The following is a 12,419-nucleotide window of genomic DNA, read 5'->3' as shown; positions in this document are numbered from 1 at the left end:
GCCATTAAATTTTATGAAAGATATTTTACGAAATTGAAAATAAGTTTCTAACATGTAATACTTTTATTTAAGAGTATTTACATGTAGCGAAGGCAGCAGTTTTTATGTTTAGTACGTGACACTCGAAACTTAAGTTTGGGGCGTCACAGCGTAGTATCAGAGCATTTTTGCTTTTCTGTAGACTTTTTTTTTTTAAAAAAGAAAAGTTGCTGTCCTTCATCATCGAGCAAGCTAGCAACTGACTTCCAACTGACGATCAAGGTAAAAATTTCTTTTTAAAGTTTATGAGTTTTCTTATGCAATGAACTGCTATATCTATGGCTGGATATATGAATATTTTGAATCAAGTCATGGTTGAGATTATGAAGTCATTAACACTTATATCTAATTATTAATAGAGCCTTGTAGAGTAACATAATCAATTTTTGTCCTAGTTATGGCGCGAATAGTAAGAACCCCCACAAGAACAGAAGCTTGTGGTTTTGCGAAGAAGCGGGACATATTACTGGCATTTTATTATAATTATTGTATGCATCCGCTCCATAGCCTCGAACAACATCTTGATCTGCTAAATTGCATTGTTGAGATGTTATGGGAGATACACCATAGCATAAGGGATAAAGTGAAGATACGGAGGTTATATAAAACTGTTCCAGAACCTTGGGCTTCAATCATAAATGAGATCGTACTATAGTCTGATGATGACCTTACATACTTACTTCGAGAAAGTTATGAAACTAGCCGCGATTTACGGCTAAACTTTAAGAAGACTATAACCTTATCCATGAATACTAGTTTACAAGCTACCAATTCTAGGCTAGATAATGGACCATTGGCTAAATGCTTTTCGAGAGTTCTAGATGAAAGTTTTCCCGTACCATTACCAGATAGTTCGGAACAAAGCATGTTAGAGAAAGAACCAGAGGAAGACCCAGATAAAGACCCTGAGGAGGATCTAGAAGAAATAGAAGATTAGACACCATCTTATCTAGTTATCTTTGTTTTTGGAATAGAATAGGACGTAATACGTACATCTACTTTTGAATGTATGTACTGTACCTTAACATGACTTTTGTTTGTGAAAGATAATAATGTATATATATGAAAGAAAGTTGTCTTGACCTTTGGATGTTTCTAAAGTTAGTATTACGTCCTGAAGTAATTCTAACTGGATGAATATTTTTCATTCAAAGGAAATGCCTCCAAAGCGCAACCATGGCAGTGCACCGAATTCCAATATGAACTTAAGCAGCGGCAATGCTAATGCTAGTTCTAGTGGTGGCGAAGTTAATGTAGCAAACTTTGCACGAGAACTTCTTGCCGTAATGCGGGAAGTGGGACAACAACAGGAGGCACCACCTTTGGCTGGACAACAAACACTAAATCAACAAGTACCAACTGATCATCAGGAGCCCAACCAACCAGCTATTCAACTTCAAATAGTACCTAACCCGAGAGATCGAACTGCAATGATAGAACAATTTCGTAAAATGAACCCTCCATCATTCGAGGGAAGTATGAATCCTTTGGCAGTTGAAGACTGGTTACGAGAACTAGAACGTATCTTTAAATTTATAAGATGCGAAGATGCTGAAAATGTAACATTTTCAGTGTTTATGTTAAAGAAGGGGGCTAGCCATTGGTGGGACATGACTACCAGGTCATTAACACCTGCTGAAGAACAGACAATAACTTGGGTAAGATTTAAGGAACTCGTAGAAGAAAAATTCTTCCCGACAACTGTGAAAGATCAGAAAGAGATGGAGTTCCTCAAAACTCCAGCAGGGAACCATGACCCTTGTGGAATATGAACGCAAATTTGAGGAATTATCAAGGGAACTCGTAGAAGAAAAATTCTTCCCGGCAACTGTGAAAGATCAGAAAGAGATGGAGTTCCTCAAACTCCAGCAGGGAACCATGACCCTCGTGGAATATGAACGCAAATTTGAGGAATTATTAAGGTTTGCTCCACGTCTAATGGATATAGAGGAAAAGCGAGCTAGAAGGTTCGAACGCGGGCTTCAACCTTATATTCGTGATATAGTGTCAGTTCTCGAACTAAACACTTATCGAGAAGTCCTGAAGCGAGCACAGACTATTTCTTATCAAAGAACTCAAAACGTTGGAAATTCTTACCAAGTTCAAAATTTCTCCGGTAAGAGAAAGTGGAACTTTGATAGACAGAATGAGCACTCTTTGTCACGCCCCCAAATTAACATTGATATCGATACACAACCTAGATATAGAATTTTACATTTTTTTTTAGTTTGTTAACTTCTAATCACCTGTGACACAATAATATAATATATCGAAACCCAAAATCATATCGTCATAGTCCAACATATATATTCTGAGCTTATAAACATGTCTACAGGCCATTTCAAAAGTACACTATACAGGATTCCAGAGTTCGATGTACATGAATGACGACCTGTAGGGTTATTTTGTAGGCTGCCATCTATAAGATTATATCACTAGCAAGGGAAAGAATTACATAATTTACTTCTAGTACCATATTACATCATGTCTTATACATGTTTTTATATAATAACATAAGAAAAACATATGGAAAGCAGTCAAACAAAACATACAAAGAAGAAACTTCGATGTAAAATAACTTTGTCCTTAACCCATTATCGATTATGCCGACTGACTTCCACCAACTCCATAATTATGGATCTGAAAATTTAGTATGGAATACTATGAGTATAAAAAATACTCAGTAAGATAACATGCTTGGATTTAACATGTTAATACTACACAAAAGAATGCATTCAAACACACACTTGCACATTCCTGCTTGCCGGTACCCTTCGGACTTGTCCTAAGGCATAAATAAATATCTAACTTCGTGGACTTGTCCACGTCTTTCATATTATGGTTTTCATGCATAGCTTAAGCATAAATATTACCATGAAATCCTACCACTTAAGCATAGAAAATATCTTACTGTAAAACTTGAAGAAATTTCGGTTAAAAGATTCCCCTTTTCCTCACGTATTCACTGCCATTTCTTACAAGTAATATTCTTTTTTTTTTTTTTTCTTCAAGGGAAATAAATGGCAGCAACATTTCTTATTTAAAGGTAAGAGAACTTAATGATTAAGTAAATGTGACTCTTCAACAATAGTCTCCACGTGGGTTGTATGGATGCACTTCATAAATTTAACTAAACACCTCATGCTTAAGTTAAACACCTCTTACCGGAGAAATTTTGAACTTGGTAAGAATATCCAACGTTTCGAGTTCTTTGATAAGAAATAGTGTGTGCTCGCTTCAAGACTTCTCGATAAGTGTATAGCTCGAGAACTGACACTATATCACGAATATAAGGTTGAAGCCCACGTTCGAACCTTCTAACCAGCTTTTCCTCCGTATCCATTAGATGTGGAGCAAATCTTGATAATTCCTCAAATTTGCGTTCATATTCCACGAGGGTCATGGTTCCCTGTTGGAACCTGGTAGTCATGTCCCACCAATGGCTAGCCCCCTTCTCTAACATAAACACTAAAAATGTTACCTTTTCAGCATTTTTGCATCTTATAAATTTAAAGATACGTTCTAGTTCTCGTAACCAGTCTTCAACTGCCAAGGGATCCATACTTCCCTCAAATGATGGAGGGTTCATTTTACGAAATTGTTCTATCATTGCAGTTCAATCTCTCGAGTTAGGTACTATTTGAAGTTGAATAGCTGGTGGGTTGGGCTCCTGATGATTAGTTGGTACTTGTTGATTTATTGTTTGTTGTCCAGCCAAATGTGGTGCCTGTTGTTGTTGTCCCAATTCCCGCATTACGACAAGCAGTTCTCGTGCAAAGTTTGTTACATTAACTTCGCCACCACTAGAACTAGCATTAGCATTGCCGCTGCCTAAGTTCATAATGGAATTCGGTGCACTGCCATAGTTGCTCTTTGGAGGCATTTCCTTTGAATGAAAAATATTCATCCAGTTAGAATTACTTTAGGACGTAATACTAACTTTAGAAACATCCAAAGGCCAAGACAAATTTCCTTCATATATATACATTATTATCTTTCACAAACAAAAGTCATGTTAAGGTACGGTACATACATTCAAAAGTAGATGTACGTATTACGTCCTATTCTATTCAAAAAACAAAGATAACTAGATAAGATGGTGTCTAATCTTCTATTTCTTCTAGATCCTCCTCGGGGCCTTCATCTGGGTCTTCCTCTGGTTCTTCCTCTAACATGCTTTGTTCCGAACTATCTGGTAATGGTACGGAAAAACTTTCATCTAGAACTCTCGAAAAGCACTTAGCCAATGGTCCATTATCTAGCCTAGAATTGGTAGCTCGTAAACTAGTATTCATGGATAAGGTTATAATCTTCTTAAAGTTTCGCCGTAAATCGTGGCTAGTTTCATAACTTTCTCGAAGTAATTATGTAAGATCCTCATATGAAAGGTCATCATCAGACTACAGTACGATCTCATTTATGACTTAAGCCCGAGGTTCTGGAACAGTTTTATATAACCTCCGTATCTTCACTGTATCCCTTATGCTATGGTGTATCTCCCATAACATCTCAACAATGCAATCTAGTAGATCAAGACGTTGTTCAAGGCTATGAAGCGGATGCATACAATAATTATAGTAAAATGCCAGTAATATGTCCCGCTTCTTCGCAAAACCACAAGCTTCTGTCCTTGTGGGGGTTCTTACCATTCGCGCCATAACTAGGACAAAAATTGATTATGTTACTCTATAAGGCTCTAATAAATAATTAGATATAAGTGTTAATGATTTCATAATCTCAACCATGACTTGATTCAAAATATTCATATATCCAACCATAGATATAGCAGTTCATTGCATAAGAAAACTCATAAACTTTAAAAAGAAGTTTTTACCTTGCTCGTCGGTTGGAAGTCAGTTGCTAGCTTGCTCGATGATGAAGGACAACAGCTTTTCTTTTAAAAAAAAGTCTACAGAAAAGCATAACTGCTCTGATACCACGCTGTGACGCCTCAAACTTAAGTTTCGAGTGTCACGTACTAAACATAAAAACTGCTGCCTTCGCTACATGTAAACACTCTTAAATAAAAGTATTACATGTTAGAAACTTATTTTCAATTTCGTAAAATATCTCTCATAAAATTTAATGGCCAGCAGAAGTGCATGTCAACATGAAATTATACTTTACATTTACGGACACGGCACTGCTACGGTTAGTTAGGGCAGCAAGTTCAACTATTTTTATAAAATTCATCCCAACTCCGTTTTCTATGAAATTTGCGACATTAGAAAGATATTTTCAAGTAGTTTTCTAAGTTAAAATATGAAAAAATTCTAAGATCATATGATATGGGAATTTTACTGAAAACGGTGAGGTATTGCACAGAAAGTTCAGATTGACCCTTCAACGCGTAAAAATTCATATCTCAGGCCATGGATATCCAAATTGAGTGGTTCTTGAGCCCATATTAAGACAACTCAAAGAGGAACACAAAAATATTTTTAGAGTCTCAAATAGACGTTTATGGAGTCAGAAATAATGTTTTGAAGTTGACCCAAAAACTGTTCCGTTTCTGCCTTTTTATCACTTGCAAGAGAAAGTCTAAAAATAAAAGTCTCTTAACATAACATGGGAGATATGATTACATAATTTACTTCCGGTACCATATTACATCATGCCTTATACATGTTTTATATAATAACATAAGAAAAACATATGGAAAGCAGTCAAACAAAACATACAAAGAAGAAACTTCGATGTAAAATAACTTTGTCCTTAACTCATCATCGATTATGCCTATTGGCTTCCACCAACTCCACAATTATGAATCTAAAAATTTAGTATGAAATACTATGAGTATAAAGAATACTGAGTAAGATACCATGTTTGGATTTAACATGTTAGTACTACACAAAAGAATACATTCAAACACATACTTGCACATTTCAGCATGCCGATGCCTTTTGAACTTGTCCTAAGGCGTAAATAGATATATAACTTTGTCGACTTGTCCACGTCTTTCATATTATGGTTTTCATGCATAGCTTAAGCATAAATATTACCATGAAATCCTACCACTTAAGCATAGAAAATATCTTACTGTAAAACTTGAAAAAATTTCAATTGAAAAAATTCGGTTGAAAGATGAATTGAGAGTGCTAGGCTTTGTTCCCTTTTCCTCACGTATTCACTGCCCTTTCTTACAAGTGATATTTTATTTTATTTTTTGCAAGGGAAATAAATGGTAGCAACATTTCTTATTTAAAGGTAAGAGGACATAATGATTAAGTAAAGGTGACTCTTCAACAATTGTCTCCATGTGGGTTGCATGGATGCACTTCATAAATTTAACTAAACACCTCATGCTTAAGTTAAACACTTCATGCTTGCCTTAGCCACCTCATGCTTGCTTGTTACCTCACTACAAAGATAACATTCTACTCTCAGCCAAGTGGTAAAAAAATGCTTATCTTTAGTAATTAGGTGTAAAATTTTGACATTTATCCCAAACTCCTAATTAACTAATTTTGGTAAACTTTTAATAAATCAACCAATGCAAATTTGGCAATCATTAATAATTTTGGCCATACTAAATTTTGAAAAGTAGTGCTCACGATTAGAAGTTCTTCTTGTACTCATTATTACAGTTTCCTCTATACTCTTTTCTTTTTGAATTCTATGTTTTGCATAGAGCTGCACGTACATTAGAGTGTTCTACACTAGTGGAACTATGAATAGACCAATTAATTTCAAAGCTTATGAAATTTAAAATTTTCTCTTCATTTGAGTGAGTGTAAAATGTATTGTCACAACTAATTGGCCGCCTTTTTCTACTAGTTGTTAAATTCTAAAAGTGATATTCAAGATGAGATAACATTTAATCAATCTAGCATAATAATAACAACAAATGATGAGTTTGGATAAATCTTTCTTAATCAATGGTGATGAACTAGGGCATTGGCATGTTGAATCCTAGATGGCTAAGGGCATCTCCACTTGCTATCCTATAAGTAAATTTATAAGGATTTTAGGTAAGTAAATCTCTTCTTTATCTTCAAGCATACGTTACATCGTTAAATGTAGAAATGTGTTATCAAAATTTGTTATTATGTGAACTTGATATTTAATATTTATGTTTTATGTCACAAATAATTCTCATGACATATTCATGCATATCAATGCATCCATGAGCATACATGAAATTTCAAGAAAAATAAAAGTTTTCAAATGTTAATGAGTCAATAAAAGTATTAAAAAATTATGTATCCCAAACGTTTCGTTACGAGGTGTATGTCTATGCCATGAAAGTTGTCAGTGGGACGTGGCGTGGGGGATTGATGAACCTACCAATGTTCAATGTTTAATGTTCAATGATAATGTTAATATTAGCCGATTTGCGATACTACCAATAGGATTCAACCAGGTTCCAAATAATAATTGCTAACTGCATTCTGATTGGCTAGGAGATACACCAAGTGAGCTAACAAAGTCAAAGTTAATTTTTGAAAGAAATGACAGAAAAGGGAATACATATTGAGAAATAATTTTATCTTGAAGTAATTCATGTGCATATCATAAGCATACATCCTATGAGGTTTGCTTACTGGGCGTTCGCTCATTCCACATTATCCTCTCCAATTTTTAGATGATGAAAGCAAGATGATTCGAGATGACTACTTGTGATGAGACGAACTCGATACTGATACATTTAATGTAGACTCAAGTTGAAATAAGTTTAACATTTGATTCGATCATCTTATATTTTTATTAAATATAAAAATTTTCTAAAAATCTTTTCTTTAATAAAAGTCGTTAATATTTTTATGTTAAAGAAAAATTTTAAATCGATTTTCTACATTTATGGTTTTAAGAGGAAATTAAATGATAATACTTCTACATTTAGGTATCTAGATTTGAGGTGTTACAATAAATCCAAACCTTTCTTGAGTAGTCATCATCTATAGAAAGGAAGTACTTATTTCCTCCAAAGGTATGATGACTCTCTAGCCCCATAAATTCGAGTGGATATAGGGGTCTAGAGGTGGTATGTAACCCAGTCCCAAACTTCACCCCATGTGACTTACCCAACACACATATTTCACAAAATTCACGAGGCTCAATCATATCTTTCTCAAGTAATTTTCAATTACTTAAATACCTCATACTCTTATTTCCTATATGTCCCATTCTATTATGTCACAGTTTTGATTTGTTTTAAGTAATGGTAAAAAATTTAGCATTTTGAGGAGTAGAAGTCTCTCCAATAAGATAGTACAATCATTTCTTTTTGTTCCCTTAAAGATTACCAAAAATCTCTTTATAACTTTCAAAATGTTATTTTTAAACTTGAAATTTCCAATGAGATGAGATTTCTTTTCAAGTTTGGACATATCTCACAGTTTTCAATTGCCTTACAATACCATCATACATCTTGATGGCAATTTCACTAATACCAAGAAAACTTAAGAGTTATTATTAGTCATGTACACTTTTCTGGGTTCAACTTCTTTGTAATTATTAGGGAAAATTACAGTCGAAGTATCAAACCTTTAGTTTATTAGCAGACTTTGTCCAAACCTTTAGTTTGTGCCACCCACAATCCCAAACCTTTCAAAAATATGCACCGGAGATCCAAATAGATGGAAACCGTCCGTTTAACCGTTAGTTGACCAAGAAAAATAAATTTTGACTGAATTAGAAAAGGTAAAATGGTATATTTAGAATTAACATTATTTTTCTATATTATTAACAATTAAATTAAACTGAAAAAAGAAAATAGTCAATCTTCATCTTCTTCCCTGACTGCACCCCCACCTCACCCCGACCATAATCTGAAGCCGTCGACTACCCAACCCCGGCTGCCCATCTCCGCCCAAATCCGTTGGCCTCCATCAATTCCACAACCTCCACCACCTCGGCTACCCTCTTATTCACTGCTAAATGGAACCAAAATAAGAAATCGAAATCGATGCGAGCACTACTTCGCCTCGAAATTGAAACCAGCACCACCTCCGAACTGGGGTACTTATAGCGAAAAAGAGGCATACAATCAAAACTATTCACATATGAATTGGAGCTCAAATTATCAAAATACCCACCTTCCCAGTAAGTCCAATTCAATCTAGAAAACAATTAAACCAGTAATCAATTGCGTAGCCCAAAATAGCCATAGAGAGAGGGAATATTTACTCCCGACATTGAGGAAGAGGCAAGAAGTGGACGTCATAATCAAAGACACCATTGGAAGTATCCGTCCTCCGGTTCGAGAGCTCCTCGGACATCGTTTGCTTGTAGCTCGACGATAGCATATGTTCACTCATCTTATCCCTCTGTGTAACAACAATAATTTTCAAGATCTGGCGAGAGAACTTTCATTTATTATCATATCCATTTGAGTTGTGGTGAGAGCCACGGCTGTTGTGGGTATGGTCAGTTGTCGGCAAGAAAGCGCGGTGGGAAAATTGCAGCAGTGGTAGGGTGGGGTGGGGTGGAGACGAAGATGAATAGTAGTTTCTTTTATTTTTATTTGGTATATTAGTTTATTTGTTTTATTTTAGAATTAAATAACAAATTTACCTTTCTACCCTTTTAAGTTGGTCAAACATTAGTCAAAATTTAATTTTATTGGTCAACTAATGGTCAAACGAACAGTTTCCATCCATTTGAACCCCTAATGCATATTTTTGAAAGGTTTAGTACTGTGGATGGCACAAACTTAAGATTTGGGCAAAGTCTGCTAATAAACGAAAGGTTTGGTACCTCGAGTGCACTTTTCCCTAATTATTAAGTCAAGATTTATTAGGACACATGGAATTTACACCCTAAATTCAAAATCCAGACCTTATCAATTTCTTCATTAGACACAATTGTTACAAATAGACCATCTAACTCAAAACCAACGAAAGAATTATTCCATTCTCCGTTATTTTGTTCATTTGGTTTTTTTCTTTCAATAAAAGCAACCTCTTCTAAAGTGACCCAACTTCCCACAATGATAACACTTCTTATTGCTTTTATCTTTTGATTTAAATCTAGTTTTAAATTTCAAATTAGATATTTTGTTGTTGAAATTATTTTCCTTCTTCTTAGTTCTTCCTCGTACGAACATACTCTTTTCTCTTGAACTTGTTCTAGATTATCTTTTGACCTCCAATTCCCAAAATTGTAGAGCATTAGTGACAATTGTTCTATGTTAGGCATCTCTTGAGCATTCTATTACATTCTTGATATCCTTTTTGAATCAGGTAATGAATTAAGAGAGATCACTGCAAGGATCTCATCCTCAATTTTTTTGCCATTTTGAGGAAAGCTCTCAACTATGATTCTAAAATCACTCAAATTAGTTTCCAAATCTTTCCTAGTATCCATTTTGAAACTAAAGCGTTTCTCTAAAAGGTAGATCTTATTAGGCAATGTCTTAGTCAAAAACAAAGCATCTAATGCAGTCCATAATGCTCTATGAGACTTTTTATTCATATTTAGAATTTCATCAGGTTTAGTTTTCAATTCAATAGAAAACATTTCAGGATCATCCAGAGCTCTAACAACCCTTTGATCAGCCAAGATGGCCCTCATTTTCTGCTTTCAGATGGAGCAATCCTCCTTTCCATTGAATTGTGATAATTTAAACTTCAAACCCATTGCAGATTATGCAAAAAGGCAGATATTACTTGTTGACATAAGTGATTTTAAATTTGAAAATCACTTTAGTTCTTAAAAAAGTTTTGCAATTTATAACAAATAAGCTGTTCTTGGAATGAAAAACAATAATAAAAATATGCACAGACTGCAATAGCAAAAAGATGAATTAATTTCACATTTCACACAGTCAGATAAAAGAAAACTAAAAAATACAATCAAACAATTTATTGAGGTTCTTGAATAAATCAGATCACAGTAATATCAACAAATTCACATATATCAATTAAATCGTGCCAATCAATTACTGATTAATTTGTAATTGGAACGATCTCAGCAAAATACTGTGTATAACAGTATTTAAATCTCAAGTTCATTTAGCAATCAGATTCCAACTCCAGTAATACTTTCAAAGCCAGATCTCAGCCCAGCCTCCAAGAACTCAGTTTAATTAGAAATTAAAGATTTACATCGATCAAAAAGCGCATCAATACGAAAAGTAAAATCAAATCGGATTTCAAATATGCCTTACCCATGCCTTACGAGGCTTTGATACCAGTTTTGTTAGGATTTAGTCACCAACAATAGGCAGTATTTAGAAAATCAAAACACAAACCCTCGAAAAATAATAAAGATCAACACGCAAAATGGTCACCCAATTCGACAAAGCTTGCTTTAGGAGACTTAGAGGTAAAGAGCACGTCACTATATGCAAAGAACTGCCCAAGAGAGTTCGAAGTCAGAGTATAACATTCAGACCCAAGACTAGATCATCGATCTATAAAGATCTCACAAAAATAACCCCTAATCGACTCAAGACCAAAACTAAGTGGCCAAAGTTCTATACAGTTCAACCGACCACAAAAGCCCCAAAATTTTCTGTAAATGAACAATATACAAAAGCCACAACACAAATCTGACTATATACTACACTGAGGACCAGAAATCAGAAATCGGATCTGATTTTCAATAAAGAAACAATCGGCCTTGAAGATTTTTCATGAGTTTAGTAAGAGAGAACAGAGATTGAGAGAATGAATGACTGAATCATCATCAGCCGGCCAACTCAAGGGTCAAGAAAATACATTTAAGCCACGGTCATTGGATCAAGATCAACAGTCCAAATCAGTCACCAACAAACACAAATCCAAGTCGTTATAAATAAGCCAGCAGATTTTTGCCAAGTGGACTTGCAATTAAATAACGTTCTTCCACTTTAAAACCAGGTTTTGAAAACACATTTCACACTGATATTACGAGTAGAGAAGAAAATTAGATGACAAGTTTTCAGTCTTGAATGTCTTTAATGAATCTTGAATTACCCTTTTTTTTTCCTTACTTGAAAATCAAAAAAATTCAAATTGACATATTTTACTAAACGTCTATTTGATTGCAAAAGTGAAATTTGGGTGGAAAGAAAACGAATTCTAAGAAATTGAATTGATGGGAAATTATTTTTTGGAGAATTGTAAGTTATTGTGTTTTATTGGTATAATTTTTCACGTGAAAAATATTTAAATTACAGTTTTTTTTATGTCCGTTTGACTTTGTTTTATATGAAAATTGTCAATTAGAAGGATAAAATTTACTGGTATTGAGAATAAAATTTGTTTCTATTGCCAAAACCAAAATAATAATAATAATAATAATAATAATAATAACAATAATAATAATCATCATCATCATCATCAAGAAAATCATCTATCTTTGGATGTTCGTTTAACTTTATTTTACATGAAAATTGTCAATTAAAAGAAAATATTTTTTTATAATAAATCTTAGAATGTGTTTCCACTGCACAT

This window comes from Olea europaea, chromosome 10 (genome assembly GCF_002742605.1).
Source record: "Olea europaea var. sylvestris chromosome 10, O_europaea_v1, whole genome shotgun sequence".
In the NCBI taxonomy this organism is placed as follows: domain Eukaryota; kingdom Viridiplantae; phylum Streptophyta; class Magnoliopsida; order Lamiales; family Oleaceae; genus Olea; species Olea europaea.
Note: the sequence above shows the minus strand (reverse complement) of the source record.